The sequence below is a fragment of the Chaetodon trifascialis genome, chromosome 2 (assembly GCF_039877785.1).
Source record: "Chaetodon trifascialis isolate fChaTrf1 chromosome 2, fChaTrf1.hap1, whole genome shotgun sequence".
In the NCBI taxonomy this organism is placed as follows: Eukaryota; Metazoa; Chordata; class Actinopteri; order Chaetodontiformes; family Chaetodontidae; genus Chaetodon; species Chaetodon trifascialis.
The window spans coordinates 27,303,247-27,323,621 of record NC_092057.1 but is presented as its reverse complement, the minus strand read 5'-3'; positions in this window follow the sequence as shown (position 1 = coordinate 27,323,621).

Here is a 20,375-nt window from a genome sequence, read left to right as displayed (position 1 = left end):
TCACACATCAGTATGGATACACATATCACATTGTTATTCATAATCATACTCAGACTTGTGTCTCTTTGGTCTGGGCCAGTGCCCTCCCCAGGGTCTGGGAATGGCACAAAGTAAGGTAAAAAATAAAAAATAAAAAAATAAATAAATAAATAAAATTCAGTGGGGTAGGGGTGGATCCCTTCGCTGACCAGACCCACTTGTCTCCCACTGTGGTTTCCGGCTGTGTTGCCAGGGGGCTGTGTTGGGGGGGGCCTCTCATTCATCTCTCTGATGGCCCAGTCTGCCCTCATTGCTATATAAATCTCAAATGAATGGTGGTAATGGTTATATGATATTGTATTGCATATAATACTTATTTTATTGTTAGTAATTTTTTAATGTTACAGTGTTTTCATTATTATTATGTTGATAGTGATTACTTCATATTGACGACTCACTCCACACACCACACCAAAATCACTAAAGACATTCCCTCTCTTACACACACACACACACACACACACACACACACACACACACACACACACACACACACACACACACACAAGCACTTAACCTAGACATGCCTACCTAATTAAAACAATCTCTACTCTTGGACACTAATCATATTGTCAGATACCATCATTAATCATTGTAACTATTTTAGGCTATTGGCAGTATCTTTGAAAAAAGAAAAAGAAATCAAGAAAACACCCTATTTTTTATGAATGTGTGCTCACTTATGGATGGATTGAAAACCTGGACCCTGATACTATCCGTAAGTGAACCCACATTCTTTGCTGTACTGTTTTCTGTGACACTGTAGTTAAACCCATGCTAAGTCTTTGCTTCTTATTGTTTCTTTATGATAAAGGTCACTGCAACCCAGGCAGCCATTGAGGCAAATCAGACAATACCAGACACACCCAGGCTCATTATGCTCAGTAAGTATGTGGATTTTCCACTTTAATTTATTATGTACACACACACACACACACACACACACACACACACACACACACACACACACACACACACACACACACACACACACACACACACACAGCTACACTGGCACAAGCACTGTCAAAAAAAATTTCTTTTATTCACAACCAGGCACATACATTTACTCGTGCTCACACACTTGCTTTGGTATTTGAATCTTGTATCCACTTCACTGCTGTAACATCGAATATATATAAATAAATGCTACCATTAAGAATGCAGTGAGGTTTTTGATGGTGCAAAGTTCTCCATGGACTTTACTGACATGGTGAGGTTACTTTCAGAATAAAATGAAGTAGCTAATTGAGTAATAATTTGACCCTTCATTTTCAGAACATTAAATCGTGACAGCATCCAGTTGGATGGTGCTGGATGATGCCGGACAACAGTGATAACTTTGCAGCTGCCTTTGCGGTGCCCTTGGCAAGCTACCGCGTCTTCAGTGCGTAGTATCAGGAGGTTGCTGCTTGTATAATGGAGCTTGTTCACAGGCAACAGTGAAATTGGATTCAAAAGTTGCAGGACATAAGGAATTGGAGCACTTGGTGAGTGTTGGAGTCTTCTTTCTAAGCATATTTATTGACTGGTGTGATTGCTAACAGGTTGCCTGTGGATGGCAAGAACTGCTCTGCCAGACAAGAAATGAGCAAGAAGACTGCAAAGGTGGTGCAGAGGAAGGTGATGACCCTCAGCCTGCATGACAGCTGCTTCATTCTCACCTTGACAGATTTTGAATGGAGGACTTCAAACTGAGGGCCAGTGGTAGGCAGCAAATGACCTAATGGCAACCACACCACTCCAGGTGAGCAAGGATTTGTAAGGTTAATCAAGTCCTCCCTGTCCTGTTTGGGGCGGAATAGTGAAACTTGAGTCCTTAAACAAACTCCAAGAACTCTGGACAAAGCACATATATTTGTGTTTGAGCTGTACATTTAAAAAAAAAATAAAAAACACTATAACCTTGGATGAAAATTGGATGAAAAAGGTATCTATAAGTTGAAATGATTTGATTAAATAAAACTCTTTTATTAAGAACATTGTGTCAATTTCCTTTTGGAATATAATTCAGAGTTATAGTAATAGTACAATATTTCTCCTTGGAGATAATTACTCAATTTATACATCATACAATATAATCATTATTGGAAACAATAAAAGCAATCATAATTAGCATTAGTAGTGATTATTAGTGATAATTAGATGTAATAGTTTTATTTAACTGGATATATGACAATACACAGTAAAATACAGTGGAAAGAGACCAAAAGACACACACACACACACACACACACACACACACACACACACACACACACACACACACAAATATATATATATATATATATAGTAAAAAACTGTTTTGTGGTATAGTATTGTTCTTTTTAAAATATCTTCAGTAGAATTACAGTAGATTATTGTAAATCAACATCTAACTGTCAACTGTGCCATCAGTAATTTATACATAGTAAACATACACAGAAGTAATTAAGAGTGCATGCTTTTATAAAACATCACAATCTTAGTCTGTGGTTTTGCAGAATCATACGATAGCATTCTTGTCTTGCGAGAAGACTGCATTATAGCAAGATCACATATTTAACATGAGCACAAATAATCCTAAATAGTGTGGTAATGCATGCAAACATGGATGTGAATAGCAGAGTCAGAATTAGTCATGAACATAATGATGTGGATTTATTAGCATTATTTGTTGTTGGTAAATCTTGTATTTTTGAACCAGGACAAAGCAAGCGTCTACTCAGGATGAATACTTTATTAACTCCTGAAAAACACCTTCTTGCATCAATGCATTCAATAATTTAGTAATATGAAAGCTATACCAGGGCTGCACGGTGGCGCAGCAGGTAGTGCGGGTGCCTCACAGCAAGAAGGTTGCCGGTTCGATCCCCGGGTCAGGCGGGGCCTTTCTGTGTGAAGTTTGCATGTTCTTCCCGTGCACGCGTGGGTTCTCTCCGGGTACTCCGGCTTCCTCCCACAGACCAAAAAAAATCATGCTCATTAGGTTAATTGATGACTCTCAATTGTCCGTAGGTGTGAGTGTGAGTGTGAATGTTTGTTTGTCCTTACATGTGGCCCTGCAATCGGCTGGCGACCGGTTCAGGGTGTACCCCGCCTCTCGCCCATTGTAGCTGGGATAGGCTCCAGCCCCCGGCAACCCCGAAAGGGATAGGCGGTATAGATAATGGATGGATGAAAGCTATACCAAGCTCTTAACCACTTCTACTGACAACATGTATACAGTCTGGACCTCAGAATGGTTCCTTCTCGACTTCTTGGCACTAAATACGATTCTGTGACTTGAAATACAAATACCAGAATGACACACCAGCATCTCTGGGGCCTACTCAATCTATGTCAGATTGGCAGGAGTAACAGGTAATCATTAGAGGTATCATCCAAACGCTGTAATTAAAAGACCCAACTTGATTTACCTGAGGGTCAGTCGTCATTGAACCATGGCAGCAGCCCAGTGCTCTTAAACATGAGCAATCCTCTAGTAGCTGGATTTAATACATAAATATGATCAAAGCCCTCTTTCCATTTTAATAATACTACTAAAATCTTGTCAATTTATGAAAATAATATGACAAATAAGACAGGGCAAGTTAAATTGTTGTGAATTTTCAAACAGAGGTGATTCAAAGTGTATAAAGCATTTGAGCATCATTTCAAAAAATAAAGTTCAATTGAATAAATTAAATAAACAAGGAAAAAGTGCGTTGTAATTCAGTTATGACTTCCCCCAAAATGTGATTAAGTAGATAAAATCTCAAAGAATGGTCTGGACATTCCATTTTGTTAAGTGAATTAATGATGAATGTTAGACAGTAAAACAATTGTGGATTATTGGTATACAGAATTAAAGAGATTTTGTTTTCTGGAACTAATGAATTAGCATTTTGTCAGTTAGGAAAGGTTAATTTGCATATAGCAGTATTCCTTATTTACTTTAAAGTCTATATTTGTGTCCAATGCAGAGAAAAATACAACCCCACTGCTCGCTCTGCACTAAACACCTGACACTGAGAGGAGTCAGACTCTGCAGAGGGAAACACTGTAGGGGGCTGACGCTTGCTCTCATGTCATTAAGCAGCTAGCTGCAGCTTATTTTTGAGCCCCCAGAGTTCATGTGCTCACACCACTGTGTAAGAAACATGTATAAATAACCAGGCTACTTATGCTCTCACAAATATTACAATATGATCCACAGCGGATAACTGGGATACAGATAGTGTGTACAACCTTAAGTCCAATCACAGAGCAGTTAGTATTTTTCCCACCTGACCTTTTAATCTCGTCTCAGTACTTCATTCATGGTTCTGAGTAATTGGCTTGTAGTGTTGCAGATAACAATCCACCTTCTCTTCTGCTGAAAATCCCAGTGTTAGCAGAGACAGGTGATAAGGAGCTTCATCATACCAGTTATCCAGGATCACCAGTGTTAGATTTAGTGATGCAAGTAACCCCCAGGACAACATTTGACATGCAGCCAACAGCATTGGTATGCTAGTGTTGTTTGAGCATTACAATGTCTTGGTGCTCGAATCGAATCTTATCAGCCAACGTGTCTGCCTCCCTTGCCTCCACTGTCTCTTTTTACTACAAAGTATGTGTGCACATATAAACCCACACGTTGGCCTCAACAAAGTGTACAACTGGGAGGGGGGAGGGGGAAACAAGAGACATCATCTGACATAATCTAACATCTAACATATTCCTGCGGTAAAGGGTGACCATGACAGTATGTACTGTACTAATGCTGCTAGCCTCCAATAAAAGTTAAGCCCTTTTGCAAATAAAGAGCCAAAGCCATGACATGTGATGACATGTCCAAACGAGCCTCTGTTCTGCTTGATTTGTTCCTCAATGCAATCTCTCATTTGACATTTCTGAAAGACATGTTCTTTTGGTTTACTTTCCATATTCTAAGACAAACCACAATCCACTACATCAGTTGTCATTACAAATTAAAGGCTTTGTGATTTCAACAAAGTCAAACATGGATTATTTTGTGAATAGAAAAACATTGCCATTGTGGGTACTTTTGTCATTGTAACTTGGTTTCATCCACATCCATAAAATTCACCAAATACTCTCTTCTTTCCCGAATTCTATATATATATATATATTTTTTATGGGCAGGAGAAGGGAGGCCTCCTGCACACTGTCCCTTCACTTTCAATAAACCTTACTGGAGATACAATGTTTTGGTCCTCAGACTTTCATCAAGTAAAATTGATTGACAAAGAATCAACAACCAATCAGGGACCCTGAGTTGTCTACATTTAGTGAATTAGAAGGCCCATCCCAACATCAGAATGGACATTCCACAATTTACAATGAACAGCAACTGCGTCAATCTATTCACAAACACTAATTAATCTCAATTCAATTAAAATCAATATATCCAATATCATCTCTTCTATAATGACAATAATAATATTGGACTAACGGTAGATTTCAGGATAACACTATCATAACTCACTGTTTAGGCTAGTCCATGAGTATGTAGTAAGTTATCAAAATACAAACTAGCCACATTCAATCATACAATAGTAGAAATAGTAAATTTCATGAAGATAAAGTATTATTATAGAAAATGTCATCGGGATTACATTGTGATGATGAAGACAATGAACAAAGATCACCCAGACAAGGCTTCAGTTCCTCTAAACAGGCAGGAGGTTACCATGGCATAAAATGAAATGCATTCAATCACATAATAGTAGAATTAGGAAAATAGAAACAGAAATAGGAAAGGGGAAAAAATAAGAAAAAAAAAAGGGAATATAGAAAATTGCCCATTGTCTAATAATTGAAATAAATTAACATAAGGATGATGAAGACAATGTACAAAGATCATCCAAACATGGCTTCAATACCTGAGCAATAAAAGGCCATAATTTTGGCTAAACTATAATGGCAAACAAATAGGAATATGTCCTGACTGATCCCATTCAAAACTGACATTCACAGTGTCACATTAAGTAGAAACTCACCATTAAGACCTCTGGGAGGCAATATCTACAGTGTGAAGATCCAAATAGCTTCACATCTCTTCAATAACAGGTCATGCTCACCACCTCTAGGTGGTCTTAACCGTCCCTATACTATGAAATCGTAAGGAAGAGATGTCATGCAAAGCAAAGGGATAATCACGTCATTTCTGCATATTGCACTGTGTTCCCTGATGTGTTGCTTTAATTTTCTAGTGGTGTACTAACATAGACCACAAGGGCCATGCAACATGTAAACCACAGGAGTGGAGGAGCAGGTGATAACAATTTTGATAGGAAACTGTTTGCCTGTGTGTGGATGACTAAAATGTGTAATCTTAGAGGTGTTGTTACAGTGTGCACAGTTACCACAGTGGTGGTTCCAATTTGGGAGAGAGCTGTGTGAAAGTGTCTTGGTTGTGTGGGTCTTCTCACGTGGAAAATTTCCATGTATGAAGTAGTCTGTCACATTTAAAATTAAAAGGAGGGGATCTTGATTTGACTGCAGAATGTGCCAGTGCCTTTTCAAAACTGACTTAATGACACCTTAGTTGGGAGAATATGTGGCTATGCATGTGACAGGGCATTCTATTCTTGTTTTTAATACTGGTGCAATTTCAGCGCAAGATTGTTGCAGTGCTGTCTTTTACACTTGGTCCACCCAAGACATAGGATATGCTAGCTGAACAAACCCCTATTTCATTTCGCTAGCTTTTTTCTGTAGAGTCTTCTGTAGAGTGACAGATCCTTCTCAATCTATGAAACTGGCTTTCAGGGAGACCCCTGTTCAGAGGTGTGGGGTGGTAGCTGGTGGCCAATAAAAGTGTATTTTTTATCTGCCTCCTTCCTAAAAAATAAAAATAATAATAAAAAAAAAAAATCCTTTATTAATCCCACAGTGGGGAAATTTGTTGTGTTGCAGCAGCAAAGGGGATAATGTTATAGTAATACACTATAGGTGTAAAAGCAGGTTATGATAAATAATTAAACAATATAATAAGCAAAGCAGACAGGTTGAATTCACAGTATTGCATATAGAAAATATTGATATTAAAGAGTTTGGTATGCCGTGATATTGCACATGCGTGGGTCTGTCAGTTGCATGCGGTCTACTGGGAGCAGTGTTGATTGTAAAGTCTGAAAGCAGCAGGAAGGAAGGACCTGCTGCATCTCTCACACACCGTGCGTGAAACAGCCTGTCACTGAAGGAGCTGCTCATTGCTGTCAGAGTGTCCTGCATGGAACGGGACATGTTCTCCATCAGGGATGATAGATTAGCTATCATCTTTTCTTCGACCACCTCCACTGGGTCAGGGGGGCATCCCAGGACAGAGCTGGCTTCTTAACCAGTCTGTTAAGTTTATTCAGTAAAAAAGGCCCTTAGGAGCCCCCCATGCATTCCAAAAGACCTGAGTTTCCTCAGCAGATACTCTCTAACCTTTCTCATATTTTTTATCTGGAAGTGGGTCTGCTGGCACAAATGAACAAATCCCTGGGTCAGTTATCTGAACTCTCTATCTGCCCCGTGTGTGATGAGGGCAACAATTCCACAGTCATCTGAAGACTTTTGCAGGTGGCAGTTAGCTGATTTGTGCATGAAGTCTGCAGTGTAGAGGAAGGGAGCCAGGACTTTTTGCTGCAGGGCCCCCATGCAGTCGACAACCATGTTGGATTCAGAGTCCTGTATCCTTACACTGTGGTCAGTTGTTGAGGTAGTCCATGATCCATGCTGTGAGGTGGTGGTCGACCCCTGTGGACCAGCGTGTCCTTCGGAAGTGTGGGCTCTATGGTACTGAAGGAACTGGAGAAATAAAAAACATGATTCTCACAGTGCTCCCAGCCTTTTCCAGGTGATAACAGCGTCAACCCAATGCCATGGTTGATAAGCCAATTGTTGGTGAGTCTGGTGATGAGCTCACCAGGGGGCAGAGATGGACAAGAACCAGGCTCTCTAGGGTCTTCATCAGGTGTGAAGTCACTGCTACCAGCCTGCAACTGTTGAGGTCCTTGCAGTGTGAAGTCTTTGTTTTCCATAAAGCTTCAGGCTGAAAATGTATTTAACAATGACATGATGCCTGCAGACCTGCAACCTTCTTCACCTTGGTCCTCCTGAGTTCTTTCCTTGCCTGGTCTGTTGTATGGAACAAATTGGGGCGGTGGGGTCGTGATAGCTAGCTCACGACTAGGGCTCATGGGAAATGGGGTTCATTGAAGGCCGTGAAAAACAAGTCATATTAAATAAATATTAGATTTTTTTTTTTTTTTTTTTTTTTTCAAAAAAGTCTTTCCTCTCCAGGTGTATGAATCAAACCACATGATATACTGTTGGATAAATCTCCAAAGCTGTATTTTAAGTTAATAGCATTTTTTACAAATGAACAAGGTTTTCTTACTACCCGAACATAAGCGGGAAGATTTGGTTTCACTTCAGCTCTCTATATCAGCACCTCCTGTCTTTAGCCCACTTCCTTTAATTCCTCACTTCAGACATCAGTGATGACAATCATACAATTTCCTCACATACTGCTCAGTGAGAATTTAATCGGCATGAAGAATATGAAATAGACGTTACGTTATTCTAAAATAATATACTACATGAAAGCGAGGCTGCTCATTTAGTCTTTATGTAATTTGTTTTCATCAAGAGAAACACAGACTTCCTGCAGAGCCTCACTGTAACTGAATGCCAGAATGTCAGTCAGGGACTGAAGTAACTGACATTTTGCTCAGCATGATGTCTGTGCCAATAAATCCAAGATGTATATGGATTCATAACTTTGGACTTATTTTTAGCGAATGTAGCAGATGGTGTTCAAAACTTTACAACTTTAAAAATGACACGCAGAAGGATTGTTACAGAATGTTCAGTAGTGTGCTATCCCACATATGGATCTGGAACATGTAGGCTGAAGAGTGATGTCTATATATTTGTTATATTTGGTTTATTTTGCTTTGGTTACAGAACCTAATACTCTCGGTGACTTGACAAGGTTGACACGGGGGGTTAAAATATGCACTGGGTACATATAAACACCAAAAAAGTGAAGTGACCAAAGTCACAAAACATTTTTTCATGGTTTTTCAGCAAAAATATGCATCCCTGGTGTTTCTTGAGAACACCAAAATATGACAAAAAGATATCCTTTTCAAAAATATGTGTTCCTAAACTGCAGTCACATTTGCCTCCCTGTCTGATGTATTATTGGGCCCAGCACCACCTGATGTCAGTAATTTTACCACGCAAATTATCATTAAACACACTTCATCTAAACTCAAGTGAAACAAAACTCACCAAAACCATCTTTCTTAGGCTTTACATTGTTCCTATGATCACCAGCTCTGGTTTGGTCAAAATAAACCCATAGGTCATTCAAGTTTGATTTGAAAATATTGTTGCTGTGAGGATCTGCTAGATCTGTCTGCTCCTAGTGTTCTCTGTTTCCCTTTCCTCTAGTGTTATATGTCTGTCTGTCTGTTCCCCTGCCTGTCTCAGCTTCCCTGCACCCAGCCGACTCTGCCTCTCAGCCAGCGCACCTGGAGCACATGAGCCTGATTAGAGCTCAGGTACTTAAGGAAGAAGCTGAGCTAGAGTGGTCACTGGATTATCCTGATCTCTCCCATGAGTTATCCAGACCTGAGCCCAGTGAGTACTTCCAGTCTATGCCTAGTTGCAGTCTCTGTTTTTTGCCAATGTTTTTTTCTCTTGCCTCACCTGTGCTTTTTCTGTTCACAGTGCCTACCAGCCACGTTCAGTCTTCGCCCAGTCTCAGCTTCCCACATGGGGAAATTGTTTCACTCATTGAGTGTGCCTTTTGTTTGCTCTCTCCACTCCTTATGAGTGTGTTTTGTGTTATCTTTATTGCTAATAAATTTGGTTTGTTTTTCTTACTCTTGTCTCCAGGGGCCTGTTGCACAAAAGTAGGATTAAGGCATCCAGGGTAAGTGACTGAGCTGAGTTCAACCAATCCAAACATGAGCGTCCAGGCTTAATCGGTTGCACAAAGACCAAGCCAGGATGAGCAGACACGGATTCAACAAGCCAGGTGAAACCTATCCTGCCATACCCACCATCGATCACAGATTCACCAATTCACCGTGGCAACTAGAGCGGCGTACTTCTCCCCGTCGGAGGCAGAAATCCTCATGGAGGCTTACGAGGAGGTGAAGGACCAAATTAAAAAGAAAGGCAACACCGCCACAGTTATAAAACAACGAGAGAAAGCGTGGCAAAGCATTGCAGACTGCCTGAATGTGTAAGTGGCGCACAAATATCCACTCACTGCTCCACTAAAACCATCACAATTACAATCCAAATAGTTAATTAACATCTCTGAAAACGTAGTTGTGCTCCGATTATGAATCAGTTGAAATTGTATGTGAAATTGTGTAAATGTAACTCCATCAGACTGTATAACTCCTTGTTAATTTCCCTTTGAGATAAAGTTGATCTTATCTCGTGTGTGTATATATATATAGCTGTGTCACGATTGTCACTGTATTTATGAGGTTGTGATGATGAGATTTTGTATTGACAGGTGAATTCTCTGGTGTCTTGCTGGGGTACAGGGGGTATGCCAGGCATTTCTCCTGACACTGTACACATACACCCAGGAAGCATAGCAGGTCTACAGTCATGCCCATGCCAGGACAAGGACCAGGATTGAAATGACCTTTGGCCTCTTGAAGGCACGCTTTCATTGTCTTCATGACTTACGGGTCAGCCCTTTGAGGGCATGTGACATCACTGTGGCCTGTGCTGTGGCCTGCCTGAGGAAGGAGAGGGCCCCCAGAGTGCCATCACACATGGACTAGGACAATCCTGCCATCTTCCCTGATGACAACAGTGGTCTGCTGGTCAGGGACCAATATGTGTTAAATTATTTTAGTTAACAGGCGTGCTTTAAATTTCAGTTAAATATGTCCTGCATTGGCAGATGAATTTGTGGGGGGTTCCCAATTTAGATTGATTTGGCCTCTTATGTTTGTGCATACTGTGTGTATACAAGCTTGCAGGCAGGCTACCGCATGCATTCATTTGTTGTGTACAGATTTGTCCTGCATTTATTTCAGTGTGCGTACATGTGGGGTGTATTATATACAGACCGTTGGATGTGTATTTATTCTTGTATTGTATAATATGCTTTGACTCTGTTCTTTCTATCTTGTAGAGTCACTGTGTGACTTCAGTTTGGAAAGGAACTGATGCTTTGATTTATCCTGATTCAATAAAGGAACATCATGTTATTCTTTAATGTGTAATTAAATTTATATTGTGTGTGTATATATAGATTGTCTATGTAATGACTGCAACATCATCTAAAATCATAATTTATCTACAATGATTGAAATTAATTAAAATTGAAATCAATGATGCTTAAGTTTTGTGTTAATGTTAAATAATGACAGTGGATCTAGTTGAATGTAATAACAATGTGTAGTGGTCTGTGGAATAACTGTTGGTTTCCATTTGTGATGACTGCTGACTGAGATAAGGGATGAGATTAAATAGATCCTGGAACTTAGCCTGGTCTGGAGCAGGCTAGCTCCATAGAATAAATCTCCATGGTAACTTATCCCATAACATATCCCACTTTCCGCTATCCTGCTTTTGTGCAACTGGATCACGGATAAGTTGAGCCAGGATAACCAACATATCCCGGCTTAATCCCTTATCCTAGTTTTGTGCAACGGGCCCCTGGTCTGTACATTGAGTCCAGTAACTATTAAATTTGGGGCCTAGCCTAACAGTTGCAGTACATGCCGTTTTCTGATGCCAAAGCCTTTCTCTTGCTTCTCTTGTGATATTTTCGCATCTAACTCTGTGAATTGAGGGTTTACTTGACTAAATACCACATGAAGCCAATGAAGGAGAAGCTTAGAGGCTGGAAACTGTTTTTTCATGATGGCTTTTGTGTAAACTTACTGCAGCGCTAGCTCAGCTAGTGTTAGCTCGAACCAGATGCCTCCTTGAACATATGGGTAATTCATTTCTTGGTTCATTTGCTGTTGTGGTGACATGTATGGCAGACATAAACTTCGTCATAGTGATTATTCTAGCTGCAAAAACATAGACAGAGATGACCAGAGAAACAGCAAGCAGTACCGGATGAAGCCTGTGCTACCTAACCAATCAGAGCAGACCAGGCTTTGCAGCCTTAAAGAAAGAGGAGGTAAAATGGAGTGTTTCAGACAGAGGGTGAACAGAGGTGCTGCAGTAATGTACAGTATGAGAAAAAGAATGTGTTTTTGAACATTGAAGCATGTAAACCTGTTTTAGTAGACTGCCCAAATAAAAGAATAACCCTGAAAATGAGCATGACATGTCATCTTTAAGATGCTGGTGTGTGTATGATTTGCAAAATATTTCCCCAGTTTGTGATGGGGCCTTTAAATATTTGCTATGGTCAGGTTAATAGTGTTGATTGATGTATTTATCATGTTGAAACTGTTGTCTGTGTCAATTTGGTGGAGATATATGTTAATGGGATTTTCCCGTGAATCAATATGGATACACCGCTTTGTCTTGAATTATAGGGTGCAGAGAAAACTTATCTGAATTCTGGTGACTTTGGCATGTGTCTGGATTAAATTTATTTGTATGATTAAACATTATTATTGCCTTGTACGATCCCGTACTTGAATTTTGTATGTGTGTGAGTGTGTGTGCTTTTTGGCATTTCAGCAGGCCACTTACCCAAATCTAAAGGGATAAAAAAAACAGTCAAGTTAGCTGTCATTTGTTGTGTCGGTTTGATCTTGGTGTGTGTGTGTGTGTGTGTGTGTGTGTGTGTGTGTGTGTGTGTGTGTGTGTGTGTGTGTGTGTTCTGAACTTTCAGTCTATGGGGTGGATGGATGAAAGAAACAAAATGAGGGAACAGCTTAGGAAGGGAGGTAAATAAAACTTTAAATGGAATTAAGAAAATACTAGTCATCCCCAATGCTAATTCTGCTATTATTAATAACTACAGTCAGTCAGAAGTCAGGAGGACTGCTACCCTGTCCACCATCAGGGAACTGTAATTATCAATATGAAATGTGAACTTTGGCACCATATTTTCAATATTGTTTTGTACATTTTTTAAGGAGATTTATGACAGATTGGTCCAGCTTTGGGTCACCCCTTAAGAAGGGGCATTTATGGATTGACAGTTAGTTTACATGAGGTATTGGTTAACATAAGGACATAGTTGACCCATTCTTCTTTTTCCATGCCGTCTGTTCTGTTCTCAGATAAATTTATAATATTAAGGTGGCGCAGGAGTATTAGAGAGGAAGAGAAAGAAAGATAAATAAATAAACTAAGAAAATAATAAAGTGAATAGAAAAAACCGTGTGGAAGGGTGATTACATAAAAAAGTATGTAAAGATGGGGATATAATATTCAAGACAAGTATGCAAAGATTAATAAGTAACAAGAATTGATGACAATTTAGAGTCACCAATTAACCTAATGAGCATGTTTTTGGTCTGTGGGAGGAAGCCAGAGTGCCTGGAGAGAACCCAAGCATGCACAGTAGGAACATGCAAACTTCACACAGAAAGGCCCTGCCGGTGACCTTCTTGCTGTGAGGCACACGCACTACCTGTTGCGCCACCATGCAGCCCATAATATAATATCTGTCCACCTAATTGGCTGGCACATACCATTTACAGAGAGTCATACAGATATCTACACTTATAAATATGCAAGAAATATTTACATAAACCCCTAATCAAACATATACACATACACAGGCTTTATAATTATTGACACACCCAAAAAACTTTGTAAATACCAATAGATATCTTACACAAATAAATACATTCAAACAAACAACTCCCCTCTACCCACTTCCCACTTGATGTTACCCTCCCGGAACTGATAAAAAGGTGTGTGGGCCCCAAGGAAATCCTTTTACCCAAACACCCTGGAAGAAGGAGAACAGGCAGAGGTCAGTATGAGCATGGCACCAGCTGCAGTTTGAAACTCACTCTCTACTTAAACATTATAACATTCTTGAGTCAAACATTACTATACCTTATTTCCTCTTTCACAGTGACGCAAGCCAACTGCAACTTCAAATAAATAATAAATGTTTGTTAAAATATCACGTGTCTCTCACTTGCGTGCTCATATGTATATGTCAATCACATTATCATCTTTAATGGTAAAATATACTGTTAATGGAGATTTAGTAATGGCAACCCCCAACTCCCTACTCTCAAGAATACAGTACCTCAATTTTCATGTACCCAGGAGAGACTGTCACAATGTGGCGATGACTGTGAAGCCATAAGGTTGCAAGAACAGGTACCACCCCGTGAGACGCGTGTTATAGTCCTTTATCCGGTTCAGCCACTGCACAGCACAATAATCTTTCTCAAGGTAGAAGTGACATCCCAGCAAGTAGTATCTCAGTGACTCAGACTACATTTACACTTAGGGAAAACGCATATGTTTTCATGTAGTTTGGCCTCTCATTTACACGCAAACAGAGTTTTTTTCACGGACAACGATCATTTTTAAAAACTCCGGCCAAAGTAGAGATTTCACACACCTTTTTCTTGGTGGAGGGTACAGGATATGAGTGGATGGCATCCACCTTTCCCACTTGAGGCTTGACCACACCATGTCCAGCAACATGTTCCAGGTACTCCACCTGTTTCTGTGAAAAAGCACACTTGCAGCCTGGGTTGATGGTTAGTCCAGCTGTCTTGATCAGGCAAAGGACTTGTCTAAGGTGAGCCACATGCTCCTCCCAGGTCTGCCTAACATGAACTGTGACTCCTCCCTCAACACTTGATTCATTGAGTTGTTGAAATGTTGCTGGCGCCCCCTGGAGACCAAACAGGTCAAACAGGTCTAGCAAAGAAATAGATCTATCTATGTCTATGTATCATTGACATAACAGTGATATGACACATCCTGAAAGCAGCTAAACAGATGACTCAGAGGAAGCTGTTTGAAGCTATACCAGAAATGCCAACAAAGTAGTATTCAACTTTGTCTGCATTTACAAGTATATCATTAGCTACTCTCAATAAAGTAGTCTCAGCACTATGCTTGTGACGAAAGCATGAAATTTGTTGAAGATTTTATGACTCTCAACCCTCAATTTTTCTGACTCTCAACTATAATTTTTAAATTTTAAAGGATTCTATCATATGGACTAAAGGAGGGACACAAATGAGCTACAGTGGTTTCAAATCAAATCAAATCAAACTTTATTTATATAGCACTTTTCATACATATTAAAATGTAACACAAAGTGCTTCACAGGATTTAAAAACAATAGAAATCAAAATAAAGCAACAATAAAAACCCATCCCTCCCACCCTCCGTATGTACAAGCACCCACCCTCAACTACATGCATACACATGCACACATGCGCACATACACGCACATACATACACACACACACACACACACACACACACACACAACGAGACATGGCACGGCACTAATGACTGAGGAAAAGGCCACCTTTCGGGTCGTCCACACCGAGAGACATCAGGGACTGTGAGCACAGGATGCACCCGCACCCGGGCCAACCCGAGCCCGACAGACCGGTGGACCCCACACCAAGGTAGGGAGTCCCCCAACCAGCCGGGCCAAGAGGGCCCGAGGACAGCCCCCCCTGCAACAGATCAGACACATCTCTCGGTATGGAGGACCCGCCGAGGAAACACTGGAATTAAAAAATAAATAAATAAGTTGAAAAAATAAATAAATAAATAAACATTTAAAAGAAGAAAAGTTCATAAGACAATAAGTAAAGTAGATAAGATAGAGTAAAATAATACAATATATAAAACATGAACATTGAGTGAAATGAGATTAAAGGAATAAAAGGAATAAATAGTAAATAAACTATAAATGAAAGCTATAGATAAACTATAAATAAACTGAGTAAATGAAATAAATAGTAAATAGTCATGTTGTTAAAACATACAACTAAAATATGATAAGATAAGAAGCCTGATTAAAGGAATGAGATAAATCAGACACATCAATTAAAAGCCTGGTTAAAGAAATGAGTCTTGAGCCTCTTTTTAAAAACATCAACGGTCTCTGCGGCCCTGAGGTTCTCCGGCAGGCTATTCTACAGTCGGGGGCCATAATGACTAAAAGCCGCCTCCCCGTGTGTTTTAGTTCTTACTTTTGGTATGGTTAAGAGGCCGGAGCCGGAGGACCTCAGGGTCCGCGAGGGTTGATATGGTAAAAGAAGGTCAGATAAATAAGAAGGCCCGAGACCGTTAAGACATTTGAAAACTAATAAAAGAACCTTAAAATCTATCCTGAAACGCACGGGGAGCCAATGCAGCGATTTTAAAACTGGTGTAATGTGCTCCCGCTCTCTGGTCCTCGTCAGCACACGAGCGGCTGAGTTCTGTAGTAGTTGAAAATTTGAAGTACTCTTTTTGGGAAGACCAGAGAGCAGGGCATTACAATAATCTAAGTGACAAGAGATAAAAGCATGCATCAGCACCTCCGTGCTGGCCTGAGAGAGAAACGGGTGGACTCTGGCTATATTCTTAAGATGGTAAAAACCTATCTTTGTTATGTTTTTGATGTGTGGAATAAAAGTAAGCTCAGAGTCAAAAATCACGCCCAGATTTTTTACAGAATGTGTCGGTTTAAGATCTTTTAGTTTTGGTAAAAGTTTCTCTTTCTGGCCTTCAGGACCAATGACTAAGACCTCTGTTTTGTCCTGATTGAGCTGAAGGAAATTTTCTGCCATCCATGACTTGATGTCTAAAATACAGTTAAAAAGGGCATCAATAGGCCCTGTGTCATCAGGAGACACGGCAATGTACAGTTGCGTATCATCAGCATAACTATGGAAGCTGATGCCATGCCTCCTGATGACGTAAAAAAGGTAAGTTGGATACAGGTCGATAGTTATTAAGAATATTGGGATCTAAATTGCTCTTCTTCAGAAGGGGCTTCACCACCGCCGTTTTAAAGGAGGCGGGGAAGACACCTGTCTGAAGAGAGCAATTCACCATGTATAACAGCTGTTCCTCAAAGAACCCATAGAGCGTTTTAAAAAACGGTGTGGGAATTGGGTCTAAAAGGCAGGTTGTGGGGTTTACCTGGGAGAAAACTCGACCAAGTGTCCTTGCATCAACCAGGGCAAAACTCTCCAGTGTTTCCTCAGGTAAAACCTGTGATCCAGACGTATTGGTAGTTAAAACCTGTTGTGATAAAAGACTGGATCTGATGTTATCAATTTTGCGCCTGAAGTGGTCTGCAAAGTCTTCACACAGGGTATTTGTTATTGTCTTATGAGATCTGTTAAAATTACTGTTTATTAAAAGATCAATTGTGGAGAAGAGAAATTTGGGATTATTTTTATGGTCAGAGATTAGTTTTTTGAAGTGAGAAATTCTTGCCTGTTTAATGGTGTTATTGTAAGTTTTGAGGTGATGACGTAAAATTTCATGGTGGACTGTCAGCTTTGATTTTCTCCATTTCCTCTCAGCACTCCTGCAGTTTCTTATAAGGATCTGCAGGGAAATATGAACAAAATCAAAAGCAGAAGGTAGCAAATAGCTGAAGGATAGCAGATGGCTCGTCCACCACGTACAGCTACATGTCAGACCACAGACAAAAAGAATCGAAGGTGGGCACGATGCCAAGGTGACAGCAGAAGGCAAAGAATCCAGGTGACAGCAGGTGGCACTCTTGTCAGAAGAGCTAAACCCTGGCAGTCCTGGCAGCAGAGAACGGCTGGTTCAAGGCAAAGTCACCAACCAGCTCAAGAGCAGAAACCTGGGTATAAAATGGATGGTTCCTCAGCTGGTGCCAGATTGGAGAGGTTGGTCCATGCCCATTGTCCAGTGCTTGGAATGTATTGTTCAGCTGAAGAGGTTTGAATTAGAAAGGTGGGAGGGAGCATTTATCACAATCCCTGCCACTCTTAATCAGTACCCATGGCTCCATGTTGTAAGGAGTGCATGCCTGTGTAACCCAAGTGACAAATCCTGTTTGTTAGATGATCGCGGTATCTCTGTCCATCTCGCGGTACTTCCGTCCATGTCGCGGGATGGTCACCTGAGCCAGCTGGCCAGTCGTTGTCGATCATTTGGTGCCGTCATACAGTCACGTGGGTCAGCGTGGCCAGTATGCTGCTGTAGCTCAGTCTGAGGAGGAGCAGTGGGGAGGCTGCACGAGAGATGAGCTACAGGAGCCTTCTGTCGCGACCAAACCCACGACGAATGAGTGTGTGTAGTACAAACTGTGAACAGGCCAGGTTCCGGACTGATGGCAAGCTAAAGGAGTAGGCCTAGAGCCTATGAACTGGCACATTGCTGAAGAGTTGCACTTCTCCTGCCGGACCGGTAGGGGGCTCTCTGTAGCCCACACTGATCACCTGTCATCCCACTCAATTTCACTTTATTTGTTGTATGTCATTTACTATTCTTCACAATATATGGTACCATCCAAAAAGCAACCTCAGTCTCCTGTCCATTCTCTCCGTAAGCGAAACCTCGAGTTCTGGTTACTTGCTATTACAACTCGTTGCTGCGTTAAACCTCATATATACATCATTTGGTATTTATATGGTACTTATGAGTCTTTGCATTATTATATGAATGACACAGTTGCTACACTTGGGACGGGTTTTGCCCTGAAGAGGGGCCATCTGTTGTCACCTAAAGCCAGGACCAAGGATCAGCTCCCCTCTGCTGGTGGCACAACCTAACCAGGGAAAGGTGACATTATTTGGTGTAATGGAGGCTGAATGCTCAGTGAACGTGTTGCCACTGAAGGAGGAGCCCACTGCGGAAAGTAGTTTGGCTTGGGCAGTAGCAATGGATGAAAACCCCAGGATTACCTCATAGCTTTCTTTGAGACCCTGCTTCATCTATCCAATGTCATCTTGTAACCGTGGGTATGCTGGCAAGCAGTGTCCACAAACAGCCATGATGAAATTTAGCTGTTTCAGAGACAAATTAGTTTAGCAATAACAATAGCAACTTGGCGAGAGAGAGAGAGAGAGAGAGAGAGAGAGAGAGAGAGAGAGAAATGTCTGCTTCTTTTTTTTTTTTTTTTTCAATGACAGAAGCTTGACAGTTGTGTGAAGTTGATGCAGGCCAATGAAAGAACAGGCCAAAAATCCTGAAGGCATCTCACAATTTTAGAGCTGTGAAACTAATATGTTTTGTGCTCAGGACTAATGCAGCTGTGACACATTTTGATGTGGAACTGGGTTTTCCATTACCACTTCTTTGCATTAGCTTATCAACTGTAGATATTTGTAAGTCATTAATTCATGCTTTGTAGATGAGTTATAGGTCACTAATAACAACAACCTTTAGGTTGCCTCAGTGTGAAAATTAATAATAAATTAATAAATGGTAATGAACTATACATTCGCGTAATTAACAAAGGGTCACAAGTTTCTCACATTGTGAGAATCCATTAGCAAATTATATCATCTGCATTCAGAATTTTAAGAAGCTACTGACTGACTGTGTTTTAGTAATTCATAAAATAAGCAGTTTGCATTAATTGTAATTTCTACTCTGCTCACTGTTTGTGTAAGGGGATATACACTGCAATGGTGAATGATTTATCGCTCATTATTAATCTATAAAGCATCAGTATCAATTATTTATAAATCATTAATCAAGTCATTAGTTACAACTTATAAACCCTTTGTAACAGTACCAAAGTTTGTAAAACTATACTGAAAAAGTTTCATACAATATGACATTATTTTCAGTGTCAAAGTTTTCAAAGACAATTCTTCAATAGTGACAAAAAAAAAGTTGGAAATGTCTTAGCTCCACAGCATTTATAGCTTAGAGAAGAATGATTTATGGCGAGTAATGGATCAAATCTCCCATTATAACCCACATAAATGTTAAGCAACAACCTTTTTTGTTGAAATTTTGACACTGGATCATCTTTACATTGTGATTACAAGAAGGAAAAAGCACAATGTGACGATGCTTGTGTTATGGGACCAAAAAAATGGGGTGAAATAAAAGATTTGGAGTTCCATCCTCCTACATGTTGTGATGAATGGGAGCTAGGTAGCTAAAGCTGAGGTCATCCATCATGAGCTATAGTGTTAATTAATGTTGTAGGAGGCAAGCCAACGAAGCCTGTTCCACATCAGCAAAAAGAAAAGCTACTGGTCTTCCTTCAGCCTCTCGGACGGACTGCAGATTAAAAATGTAGTTCTTCAGGATACATGAGATACTAGAGACAAATACTGATAGAAACATACGGACTTGCATGCACACGCAGCCAGCAGACCAGCTGGTCACGACTCTCTTTCTCGCACACTGAACACCTTACAGCGCGATGTGCCACTGTAGCTCAAAGCAAAGGTAGCCCCTGCCATGTAATAGCTTCACCCATAAACCTTTCTTATCAG